The sequence below is a fragment of the Halichoerus grypus genome, chromosome 8, assembly GCF_964656455.1.
Source record: "Halichoerus grypus chromosome 8, mHalGry1.hap1.1, whole genome shotgun sequence".
Lineage (NCBI taxonomy): Eukaryota > Metazoa > Chordata > Mammalia > Carnivora > Phocidae > Halichoerus > Halichoerus grypus.
The window spans coordinates 88,579,835-88,592,067 of NC_135719.1; the positions used below are offsets into that span (position 1 = coordinate 88,579,835).

The 12,233-nt window shown below is 36.7% G+C and overlaps 1 protein-coding gene across 8 annotated transcripts in view; it reads left to right on the plus strand.

The window, feature by feature from the left end:
• The window catches only part of NUBPL (NUBP iron-sulfur cluster assembly factor, mitochondrial), a 215,709-nt gene that overhangs the window by 38,043 nt on the left and 165,433 nt on the right, over nucleotides 1-12,233 (plus strand). The window lies entirely within an intron of this gene.

Genomic DNA, 12,233 nt, shown 5'->3' on the forward strand with positions numbered 1-12,233 from the left:
TCGGTGGTGAATGAAAAGATGGTGATGCCATTTACTAAAATGTATTTCCCAATTTGAAATTGAATAGGGTCCTTACTCTATTAATAACACTTATTGACCATAAAACTTGATGCCTAGGACCCTTTAACCTCACTTTCTAATCACTAATGGAATGGAACATAGAGGAGGCCGTGGAGGTAGCATGGTAGTTTTTAAGCGCTACTCCTAGGACCAGTGCCAGCTTGCTGCATCAAAATCACCTGGGGTGCTTGTTAAATCAGAATCTCTGGGAATTGATATTTTTAGGTCTGGGATTTGATCATCAGTTTTGTTAACAAGAGCCCCAGGTAATTCTAATACACAGCTAGGTTTGGATATATTTGGTAGGAAAAGTGTGGACTTTGATTTAAGGCAAACCTGAATTTGAATCCCAGCTCTTCACTTATTAACTATGTGAACTTGGGCAAGGCACTTGACTTCTCAGAGCTGAGACCCCTCACCTGTGAAATATGTAACAATAATAATATTATTAACATTACCGAATGATATACCACAATTACTAACCCAGGAAATGAATGGGTGCGCCCTGGCGCTGCCGTGGCCAACTGCTCTGTCCTGGGTAATCTGGGGGGGCTGGACAAGTTGAAAGCATAGCCCCTGGCTAGATTTTCCAACACTGTTGCTGGAGAAACTCGGATGAACTTGTCACAAGCCAGTCACTCAAGAAATGAGGATTTGGAAAAGAGAAAGGGAGAAATTTATTTCAGGTGTTGGCAGCCAGGACAGGTGGCAGGCTCAAGCCTTACCAACTGATCTCTCCACCGGCAAGATGGACATCTAGAGTTTTATAGGAGAGGTTGATGGGGGGTATGCCAAGAGAGCAGGCAGAGAGTGTATGATCATGGGTGGGGGGCTCCATATGTGGGCAGCTCATAATTATGGGCAGGGAAGAGGATATGTGGTGTGTGGTCTAGGCATTCCATTGCTATCAGGGCTTTTCTGCTCTGGTGTTTGGAATGTTCCAGTCATTGCAAAATGTCTTGTCAGTGCCTCAAGAAAGTGCAATTGGAAATAAGCACAATGATTTTTAGTTAGAGCATGAGTTAAGCAGTCTTATCTATTTCTGGTTTTAATTGTTGGGGTCTATAGTTGAGCAAAGGGCTTGCTAACATTAATAGCTACTATATAGAGCTATTGTAAAATATAGGGATATATATGTAATGTGTCTAGCATAATAACTGGCACTTGTAAAGATTCATTAACTCACTATGTTTTTGTGTGTTAGCCTGTAGTAAGTACTACACATTTGAATTAGCAAAGAGACACAGATTTCGATACAGCTACAACAAAAGGCAAATAAGAAGCAGACTATAGTAAATTGCTTCTCTTGGTGCTTGCTTCTCTTAGTATCCATTGTTATCAATAGCTGATTTCCTTTTGGTCCAGCCAAATATCTTCCAGTCTTGAGTATTTGAACCTTTTTTTGTTTTCTTTTTTTGCGTTTTTAAAAAGATTTGTTTACTTATTTATTATTAATGGTCAATTAGCCAACATATAATACATCATTAGTTTTTGATGTAGTGTTCAGCGATTCATTAGTTGCGTATACCACCCAGTGCTCATCACCACATGTGCCCCCCTTAATACCCATCACCCTGTTACCCCATCCCAGCACCCCCCTCCCTTCTGTAACCCTCAGTTTGTTTCCCGGAGTTTTTGTTTTCTTAACTGCATTTTTGGCTGCGTCTGTTCTGTGCAATCTATATAACTTAAAAATCTGTTAATATACCAAAAACCCTAAATCCAATTTCTGTGAAACATGTTATGTAATATTAGTAGAGGCTATTTTTCACAGTGTTCTCATATAAAACCTTAAACTAGACATAGTTCTTGCTCTTATAAAACAAAAAAACAGTATCAATTCAGATGAAAGTAATAAGTGCACATTAAGGATCATTTTGTTATTCTCAAAGTTTATGTAGTTGCCTGGGTTAATGAGAATGTTATTTTAGATGGTTGTCTTGTGTGGGAAATAACTCCTTGCTGAGAATGAATGCGTATTTTTCCAGTTTCAGTGCATAAAGGGGTCTTGGTGGAAGGGAGGGAAGGCACTAACATTGAGAACTTACTCTGCACTAGGAATTTGACTTAATTTGTTTCATTGGGCAGAGGCAGCATGTTGTAGTATTACCTGTGGACTCTGAAGGCTGCCTGAGTTCGTGTCCCAGTTCTGCACTTAAAGCTGCCTGACTTTAGGCAAATTACTAACCTTTCTGGGCCTGGGTTTCTTCATTGAGGATTATTATACACCTACTTCAAAAGGTTGTTGTGAGGATTAAATAAGCTAACATACGTGAAGTCTCTAGAAAGTGCCTGGCCTGTAGTACTACAGCTGTTAGCTGTTCTTTAAATTTACATTGTTCTGTCATTTCACAAAACTCCTGTAAGGTCGGTGTCTTCCTAATCTTTATTTTACAGGTAATAAACTGAAGTTCGATGAGGTTAGCAATATATTTATAATCAGTCACCCATTTATTTAGTGATACAAATCCTAGATTGATTCTTCATGCATTCTACTATGACTTTAATATGTTAGTTATTAAAAAAAATCCTAGAAATAGTCATCACTTTTGAGATTCATATAGTATTATGTATGTTGATTTTCATTTATCAAAAAAATTTTTTGCTCCTTGGCAATAGAATTAATTAACCATTTTTGAATTTTGAGTAGGGTGTTAATATTTTGAAAAAAATCTGTTATTGCAATATCTTTACTTTAAAATATCGCCTCAAGGGGCACCTGGGTGGCTCAGTTGGTTAAGCGTTTGCCTTCTGCTCAGGTCATGTACTCAGGGTCCTGGGATCGAGTCCTGTGTCGGGCTCTCTGCTCAGTGGGGAGTCTGTTGCTCCCTCTCATTCTTCCTCTGTGCTCTCCCTCTCTCTCTCTCAGATAAATAAATAGAATCTTTAAAAATAATACCACATGAAGAGGTAACGAGATATTTAAAAATATATTGTATATTGCAACAGCGATTTAATTCAAAATTAATTTGTAACTTTTATATTATGTCATATACTATATAAATATAATTAAATATATAATATGTATAAATATATAGCATATCTATATAATTTATAACATCATTTTGTAGGTGATGATCATAATGGTACCTTGAGCGTTTTTTTTTGTTTTTTTTTAAGATTTTATTTATTCATTTGAGACACAGAGATACAGAGAGAGCATGAGCAGGGAGAGAGGCAGAGGGAGAAGCAGGCTCCCCACTGAGCCAGGAGCCTGATGTGGGGCTCGATCCTAGGACCCTGGGATCATGACCTGAGCCGAAGGCAGACGCTTAACCATCTGAACCACCCAGGTGCCCCCCTTGAGCGTTTTTTAATAATTGTTTTCTTCATTCATGATCTGGATTCTATCTGTGATTAAGTAGATTATCTAAACCCTCAAGGTTCACACATTTTATAGAAAATAGAAATAGTTATGTTTGCTAATGATAACCACTAATGCATATTATTAGTATTAACTGATTTGAGACATGTGTGTCTGCCTCTGTGGTATCTTTTATAAGAAGAAGTCACAGAGTACTAAGAACTTAACATTAAATATTAAAATGAAAGCTAAGGCAATTAAAAAAATTACGTAATAGAGGGGTGGAAGTGTGTTAAACTAGATCCTAAAGCCAATCTTCTACTAGGAATTCTTCCTTAGTTTCTCTTCCCCTTCTTCCACAAGCACACAGACACAACACACCACGCTCACCCAACAGGATAAAATAGAAATGCTGTTTTATAAGATCTTCAGATAGGTAAAAAGCCTAAAACTGCTTTTCTTCTCTATTTTCTGCATGGTTTCAGGAAGCTTTATGCACAACATGCTTTGAGATTCCCAATTAGAAGCAGTAGCAATTTTGTTTTGAATAGTTCTAAAGAATCTATTGGCTGGGTGTTTCCTCCTCAGTACCCTTTGGCCTACCTTTTAAATTTCTTTTGGGAAAATGCAGCTTGCTGCCAGTAATTCATTCTCTCACTTTGTTCATGGAAGTTGCTGAATTCGATTATGAGTTAGAAAGAGAACACTTACCCTAATTTTACATTTGGTATATTCTTGCTTACTTTCATTTCACGTATAACATATTGGTGGCAAAACTGCTGCATATCATTTGAATTTCTGGATCTGATTCTGTCCAATAAGAAGTTATCAAGATCTTTTTCACAGAACAATCCTTTTTTTCTTAATTATTCTCCTGCCTCCTCCCTAACTTGGTTCTTACCAATTCATTTTACTTCTCTCAATTTTTGTTCTCAGTAAATTATTTTCCCCCATCCCATCTCCTTGAGGAATAAGGAGGGCCCTTCATCCTCAGCAGGGCAGTGTTGGAAGGGCCACTGAGAGGAAGTGAGCAGAGGGGCTTCAAAACCAGCTGCTTGGCTCCTATGATTTTGAGTCTGGAGGGTGGATCAAGTGCTCTGTTCACATCCAATTCCTGTGATTGCTGTATTGCTTTTCTTTGGAAGAGCTGCTTTCAGAATTATATTATAAATGCTTTTCCCTGCATTGCAGTTTAGCTAAGAATATTCTAAAGGAGTTGATGTTGGTTTTCAGTGCTTTTGCTGCAGTACTTTACCTGATTTGGGAAAGGTTCTTGTTTGATTAGGTTTCTAGGTTTGTAGGCTTGGATTCTGGCAAAAAACTGGTTGGTTGATGTCGCAAATAAGATGACTTATTTTTAGGGGTTAGTGTCTAGAAGTATCTTTTTCTGTATTTCATAGATTACCATGGTGATAATAGGCTAATTTTTCACTGTATTTGAAGACTTTACTAAGGGCATTAATGCTTCCCCCCCCCCCCCTTGAATTATACAGGCCAAGGATTTAAGGTTTTTCTTTTCTTAATCTTAGTTGTTTTACCCATGATTTACTGTCTCTGTTACTAGATGAAAATGTGAAACTTATGGGAATTGCTTCTTGTTAAAGAATATGTTACTTATCTTGTTCTGGAAAGGGGAAAACACAACAAAAGTCTGGTGCAGCCCTTTTATATTTGAAACTCTGTTGAACCTAATCTTGCTAGTGAGCAGGTTTAAAAGTTGCCCTCTTTTTAATGGTCCCTTTCATACCATGTTCGTGGCGTTTGTTTTCAAGATTTATCTAGTGTACTTTTATCATATATATATATATTTATTTTATAGTAGCCCACCATAGCCATTCTTTGCACTAGATTTTCTTTCTGGAAGTCCTCTTTTTCTGGAGTTGAGATCAATAGAAAAATGAAGATGACATGGATTTTCATTGGGAAAAGTGGTAGTTAGGAATTGGTTGCAAAGATATGACTCTTTCTTTAACACCAGAATATTTTTAGCCTTATACACATTATCTGATTTTAAATCTTGTAAGTTAAAATGTTTGTATAGAAGTAATAGAAGAGGGACTTTCATGAAATCATAGAATGTTAAAGCTTAAGAGGGATCTTAGGGATCATATAGTAACCATCCTGATACTCTGCAGAGGAACAAATGGAGGTTTGTTCATGCATTGGTTAGTTCGTTCATCCATCCATCCATTCACTGAACAAATACTTATTTAATGTTTACTGTTTTAGGTGCTGGGGGATATCCCTACCCTTACGGAGTTTATAGTAAATAGATAATAAACATCATAAGTAAGCTAAAGAGGTAGAAAATGATAAAAGTGATTCTGGGGTTGGGGTTGTGCTTGAGGGTGAAGGTGGATTTAGGGTAGGCTACATTGAAAATATGATACTTGAGCAGAGATTTAAAGGAGGTGAGAGAATGGACTTGTGACTATCTGAGGGAAGAGTATGTCGGGCAAAAGGAACAGCCAGTTTAAGGGCTAATGGGTAGGAGCATGTCTAGCTTTCTATTCAAGGAATAGTAAAAAGGCAATTGGCTCCTGGGTTAAGAAGTGGAGGGAGTAATAGGTGATGAAATTAACAGGATTGGGAGATAGGGGGTGGGGAACTGGCTAGATCATGCAGAGTCTGGTGAATTGTTGTGAGGACTTTGGTTTTTACCTGAGTGAAATGAGGGGAGTTGGAGGCGTAATGAGGGTTTTGAGCACGCATGATCGACTTATGTTTCAACTGAATCATTCTGACGGCACTGTTGATGAGAGATGCCAGGGTAGGGTTGCTAGATTTAGAAAATAAAAATATAGGACACCCACTCAGTTAAATTTGAATTTCACATAAACAATGAATAATTTTTGTATATATATGTCCCATGCAATATGTGACTGACTATTCACCCATATGGCAGAATGTTAACTACTCTTTTATATCTATATCTATCTATCTATCTATATATATATATACACTTTAAACTCTTCAGTGTTACTGTTGCTTATTATAAATTACCATTACCATGATCCTGCTGGTTCCAAGGCTTGCGCCCTCACAGCAAAATTTTGTCTTACTCTTTCCTATATTATTTATATTACTGTTTTTCACATTGTGGTCATCCTATACCTTAGAGCATTACAAATGCAGTTTGTTGGACCCCAGCCTACACCTACTGAATCAGAATTTCTTGGGGTGGAACACAGTATCTCCATGACTGCCTATTGTTCTAGGTTCTAGGTACAGTAGAACAAACCATACAGAAATCCTTACCCTAATGGAATTAACATTCTACTGGGGAGACACAATAAATAAGACAAATAAGTAAATATACAGTATGTTAAATACTGGTATAGGGGCTAAGAAGAAAGAAAAAGTAGGAAGGGAATGGGAATCGTCCAATTTAATGATGAGGGAATTGCATCTTAGATAGGGTGGCCAGTGAAGGCCTCACTACACAGTGATGTTTGAGTGAAGACTTGAAGGAAGTAATGGAGAGAACCAGGTGGATATCTGGGGGAAGAGGATTCTAGGCTAAGGAACAACTGCAGAAGGCAGGTGCATGCTTGGTGTGTTTAAGACACTGCAAAGGGGCAGTGTCTGTGGAATGGAGTGAAAAGGGGGAGAAGGGTGGAGGATGAGATGAGAGAGATAAAGGGGAATGGCTGGTGATTATTAGCAGTTAGGCGTTACTGTGTGTTGGAGAGAGATTGGATCCTAGGCCCAGCTGTGGCATTATCTCTGGGTCTGTTCATCACTAAAGAGTGAACAGAAGACTAAGATGATCTCTTAAGTTTCTTTCCGCCCTAAAATAGTCTTTAATTTGAAATTATTATTTCTCTATTGTTTCTATTTTTTTCCCCAGCTCTTTTGCAAGTAATTAGTTAATCATTTGGGATTCTTTTATATTTTTCATGAACCTATCTCTGTTTGTGCTCCTTACAGCCAGGTGAACTTTTATCTCTATGTTGCCCTTGTTCCTCTTTCTTTACTGAACTTGAAGATTTAGACAGTCCTTTGGTAAATAGTAGGAAATTGTTTTCTTGTCACCTTGTTTAACCATTAGTTCTTGTCCCAGTCAGATTCTTATTTAATCTTAGCTAATAGAATTAAGAAACATATTTTTCTCTACCAAGAGATTGAAATTCTTCAGCTTGACTTAAAGCGAGGCAGAAAGAGAAGAAAGAGCCTTGACTCAACTCTAAATCCCAAATGCTAGTCCAAGATTAAGTGAAATGTAATGTTCAGGGAATCATGGGATTCTTAACTGGATACTTCTATGGAAAGGATAACCTTTAGGTAGGTCTTAGACTTAAATGAATGTTTGCTTAGAAATAATTGGGTGAGATCCTTCTAAAATTTTTTTTTTTTTTTTTTGTGGGATCTATTAGCAGATGACATGGATAAAAGGAACATGTCATGAAGTTTTATGATCTTTAATATAAATTCTGTTGAAAGAACAAAGCAATATCAAAACTGTTGTTGGTGCCTTTGAAACCCAACACAAGAAAATAGGACTTGTAGGCTCTCAAATTGCAGCTTTCATGCAGTAGTAATGAAACAATATAATCACTCTGAGTAAGTCTGCCACCTTTTAGCTTTTACAGGGTAATATGAATTATAAAGAAACAAATCCCCAAATCTAAATAGTATTTTGGGGTTTGATTTTTCTTATTTTATGTCATCTGCTAGATTTTGAGAACTTCAGGAGAGTCAGAGAAAGAGTATAATGTTAGGTACCAACATATTAGGTTACATATATGATGATGTTAAAGATTGGGCAATCATACTTTAAAATAGTAAGTTTATAGTTATTTTTGCTAATAATCATTTTATCTGTTGTGTATTTGGTGAGGCTTTTATAGTGAATGTTCTTTTAAGCCTGACTGAAATGAAATATAAGAGAAGTCCTAATTGGAGCTTTCTTGACTAAATATAAATATTTCAGGAGGAGTGAGGTAGAAGGGATTCATAAAACTTAGCTAGTTAGACACCCAGCTGCATATATTTATTTATAGCCTTCTATGTTGCTCATTTATGTTCTCACAGTATAAAACTGTCTTTGAAAATTAAAATTAAAAGACTATACACCGGGGCGCCTGGGTGGCTCAGTCGTTAAGCGTCTGCCTTCGGCTCAGGTCATGATCCCGGGGTCCTGGGATCGAGCCCCGCATCGGGCTCCCTGCTCGGCGGGAAGTCTGCTTCTCCCTCTCCCACTCCCACTGCTTGTGTTCCTGCTCTCGCTGTGTCTCTCTCTGTCAGATAAATAAAATCTTTAAAAAAAAAAAAAAAAAAAATAAAAGACTATACACCTATAATAGGAGCCTATTTAAAAATAATGGAGTAAATGAGCTTTATTTGGTACCTTTTGAACATTATTGAATTCTAGAGTTGAAAATACTTGTTTAAGCTAATATTTGTAGCTATGGTAATTTTACTGGTCCAGGAGCTATGCCAACTCTAAGTAAAATATGTTCTAATTAGTGTAGGCTTAGTGTTTTTGTTTAATGGACACCAATTTTATTCATGATACTCAAGACATGCTTAGTACCAGTGAAACAGCATGAAAAGTATGCTCTTTATTGTTTTTAAAAACTACCCAATTAAAGATATGGAAGTAAATCTTTAATGAGATAGCTCCTCTGACACTAAAAGAGATGACTATGTCCTACCTGCTCTTGGCAAAACCAAAATTAGATTGTTGGATGATTGAATAACTTGGTCATGAAAAAGTTTATCCTCTAAATTGAAGTTGGCAAACTGTGATCTGTGGATCAAACCCTGACTGTTTTTGTAAATAAAGTTTTATTGGAACACAGCCATGCTCATTCATGGACATATTGTCTGTGCTTTTGTGCTACAGTGGTAGTGTTGGGTAGTTATGGATCATATGATTCACAGTGCCAAAAATAGTACTGTTTGGCCCTTTAGGGAAAAGTGTGCTGACCCCTGCTCTATATCTAAGTTTTTTGCAGTCAGATCATTTTAAAGTTCGGGTGGAGGTTTATGAAGTTAGTATTTTTGTGTTTAATTTCTCATTCTGCTTCATTCTAAGAAACAATGCATTTTAAGATAGAATACTTAAATATTTATGTATATAAATATATAATATATTTAATTATTTAATATATTATTTAATATAATATATAATATATTTATATATATATAATTTTGAGTGCTAGTTTCCAGCTTTCTCATCCACAGGTAAGCATAATACTACCTTGCAGGGTTGCTATGAGGAATCAGTGAGAAATGTAAATAAAATGTTTAGGGTGCTTGGCATCAAGAAGGAATTCAAGCAATGAGGAGGTATAGTTAGGGGAAGTTTAGGTGTTTATTTGGGTAATTTAGGATGGCATGCTTTCTAAAAATTTTCTTTTTTTTTCTTTCTTAAATTTTCTAAAAATCTCTAAATTCTAATTTGTCCACAGAACTAACTGGCTATAGAGTCCTAGTTTATCTGTGTTCTTAATATAACATTGGTGATTAACTTCCCTCCATCTTTTCTTCCCTCCCTCCTTCCCTGCCTTTGTCTCTCTTGTCTTCTCTTCTTCCTAAACTTCATACCTTCCTCTCTGTTTTCTTTTTGATATATGTAAGCCTTGGTACTAAATTTAGGTCAGTGAGTAGTAACTACTCCTAGGGAGAGTATACAGAGAAACAAACACATAGAAAGAAGATTCTCTCTTATCCTTAGTTCCGTTTTCTAGGAAACAAAGGAACTCTAAAATCTTGTAATCTCCCTCCCTTTATTCGTGTTTTTTTTTTTTTTTTTTAGAGAGAGAGTGAGCGTGAGAGTGGCTGCCCCCTTTATTCTTACGTGATTATGTGTAGCCATCTATGTGTGTGTAAAATCTGTTTTTACCACAGCAAATTTTAGGGCAGATCTTGAGTTTTGTCTTGAACCTTGATGCCAAGGGTTCACCTTTAGACAGGCATGGTTTTCTTCTAAGAGACCGGACAAGTAGATGATAGATAGATTCTCCTTAACATTTTGAAAGAAATTTAAAGACTGAGTGATGAAAAAATTGACCCTGGCAGGGTCACTTAGTTGTTTCCTTGTTTGATGAAAACAAATTTAAAAACTGAGTTATTTTACTTGACTTTATTTTTAGGAGATCACTTTGAAACCTGGGACCTAACCTTTTCAAGTTACTATAAAACCAGTATTAATATAAATAACAAAGCAAAAAAAAATCATAGAATAGTTTTTGTTTTTATTGACATTTATTATTTTGTGGTAGTTTTTAATTTTTGCAGGTATCGTGAGAAAAGATATGGGAAAGCAGTGAAATTCTAGGATGATATTGAGGTAGGCAGCCTGGGTCCAAGGATCCAGAGTGGGGGTTCTCCACAGGATCAGCCAAGAGGGTCTTTGGCTTTGCGCAGGATAGAAATCAAACATGAGCTGGAGAAAGTGAAAGAGTTTATTGAATAGCATGAACGACAGAGAATAGCAGATGGTCTGTCTGGGAAATTTGGAAAGGAAAAGAGAATGAGTCTTATTGTCGCTTGGGGCTAGGGGTTTTAAATTGGAAAGGGATCTAGGGCATGTGTTCCTTTGGGAATCCAGGTAGGGTCTGATCAAAGGCAAGTGTCAGGTGAACAATAGGTGTTATTTCATAAATTACTGAAGGTAGCAGTATTGATGCCAGTGTCAGCCAAGGTTTATTCAAAGCTGATGTCCTGGAACACATTTGGGATTCAGCTCTTCTTAGATGTTATCAGGTATTTGGGGCCTAGGGAACATTAAAGTGGGAACATAGCTTCTTTGGCTTATTCAGAGGCAAATATGGGTCATGAGTAAATGGGGCCTGCCAGAAAAACGGAGCCTTTCTAGAATGGAGTCCCTTTAGCTTCTTTACCTTAATAGTTACAGCATTAGGAGACCCTTAGATAATAGTATTAATAGTGTTAACAATTACCTACATTTCTTAAGGTTTTAGTCTCCCTCATTTGAAAATCTTTTTTTTTTTTTTAGGATTTATTTACTTATTTATTAGAGAGAGAGAGAGAAGGAGCAGGGGGAGAGGGAGGGAGAAGCAGACTCCCCACTGAGCAGGGAACCCGACGGGGGCTCAATCCCCAGACGTGGGGCTTGATCCCCGGACCTGAGCCAAAGACAGACACTTAACCAACTAAGCCACCCAGGCACCCCTGAAAATCTTTTTATCCACGGTAAATTTAATTCTGTTTTAGTTTAGTTTAACTAAATTTGTTTGTGGTTTAAAAAGGAGTTCAGAATGGGTCAGAATTTCTCATTGAAAGTTCCAACCTTTTTTTTTTTTTATGTTATGTTAATCATACATTACATCATTAGTTTTTGACGTAGTGTTCCATGATTCATTGTTTGCGTATAACACCCAGTGCTCCATGCAGTATGTGCCCTCTTTAATACCCATCAGGAAAGTTCCAACCTTTTTAAAGCTAATACTTAAATGCATTAAACCTAAATTTTATATGTTACTTTTCTATTAAAGGTAAAGTGTTCTTCCTCTTTTCTCATTTATTTTACTGTAAGCTGAGATTTTGGTGGAGGCAGATTTTAATCCCTGGTCCTCTAGGCTCTGTGAGTCACACAGGGACATTGAATGTTTTTCTTAGAACTGCAGTTTTAGTATAAAGTTAGGGACATAAATGTCGAATGTACCTTATTTTATGTATTAATAGGAACCAGACAGCAAGGTTTAAAAAGTAATTTTGTGTCTGGAAATAGGTAGATAACATGGAAGATGGGGGATTATTTAATTTAAAAAAGGTTTTTTTGAGAGGTTAAGAATTTTATCTTGCCCAGGATACAGGGAGAGAGGGAGGAGAATTCTAAGTCTTGGTGAAACATAACTCAAAGACATATAGTTAGTATTAGCATTCTATTTGCTTGTAT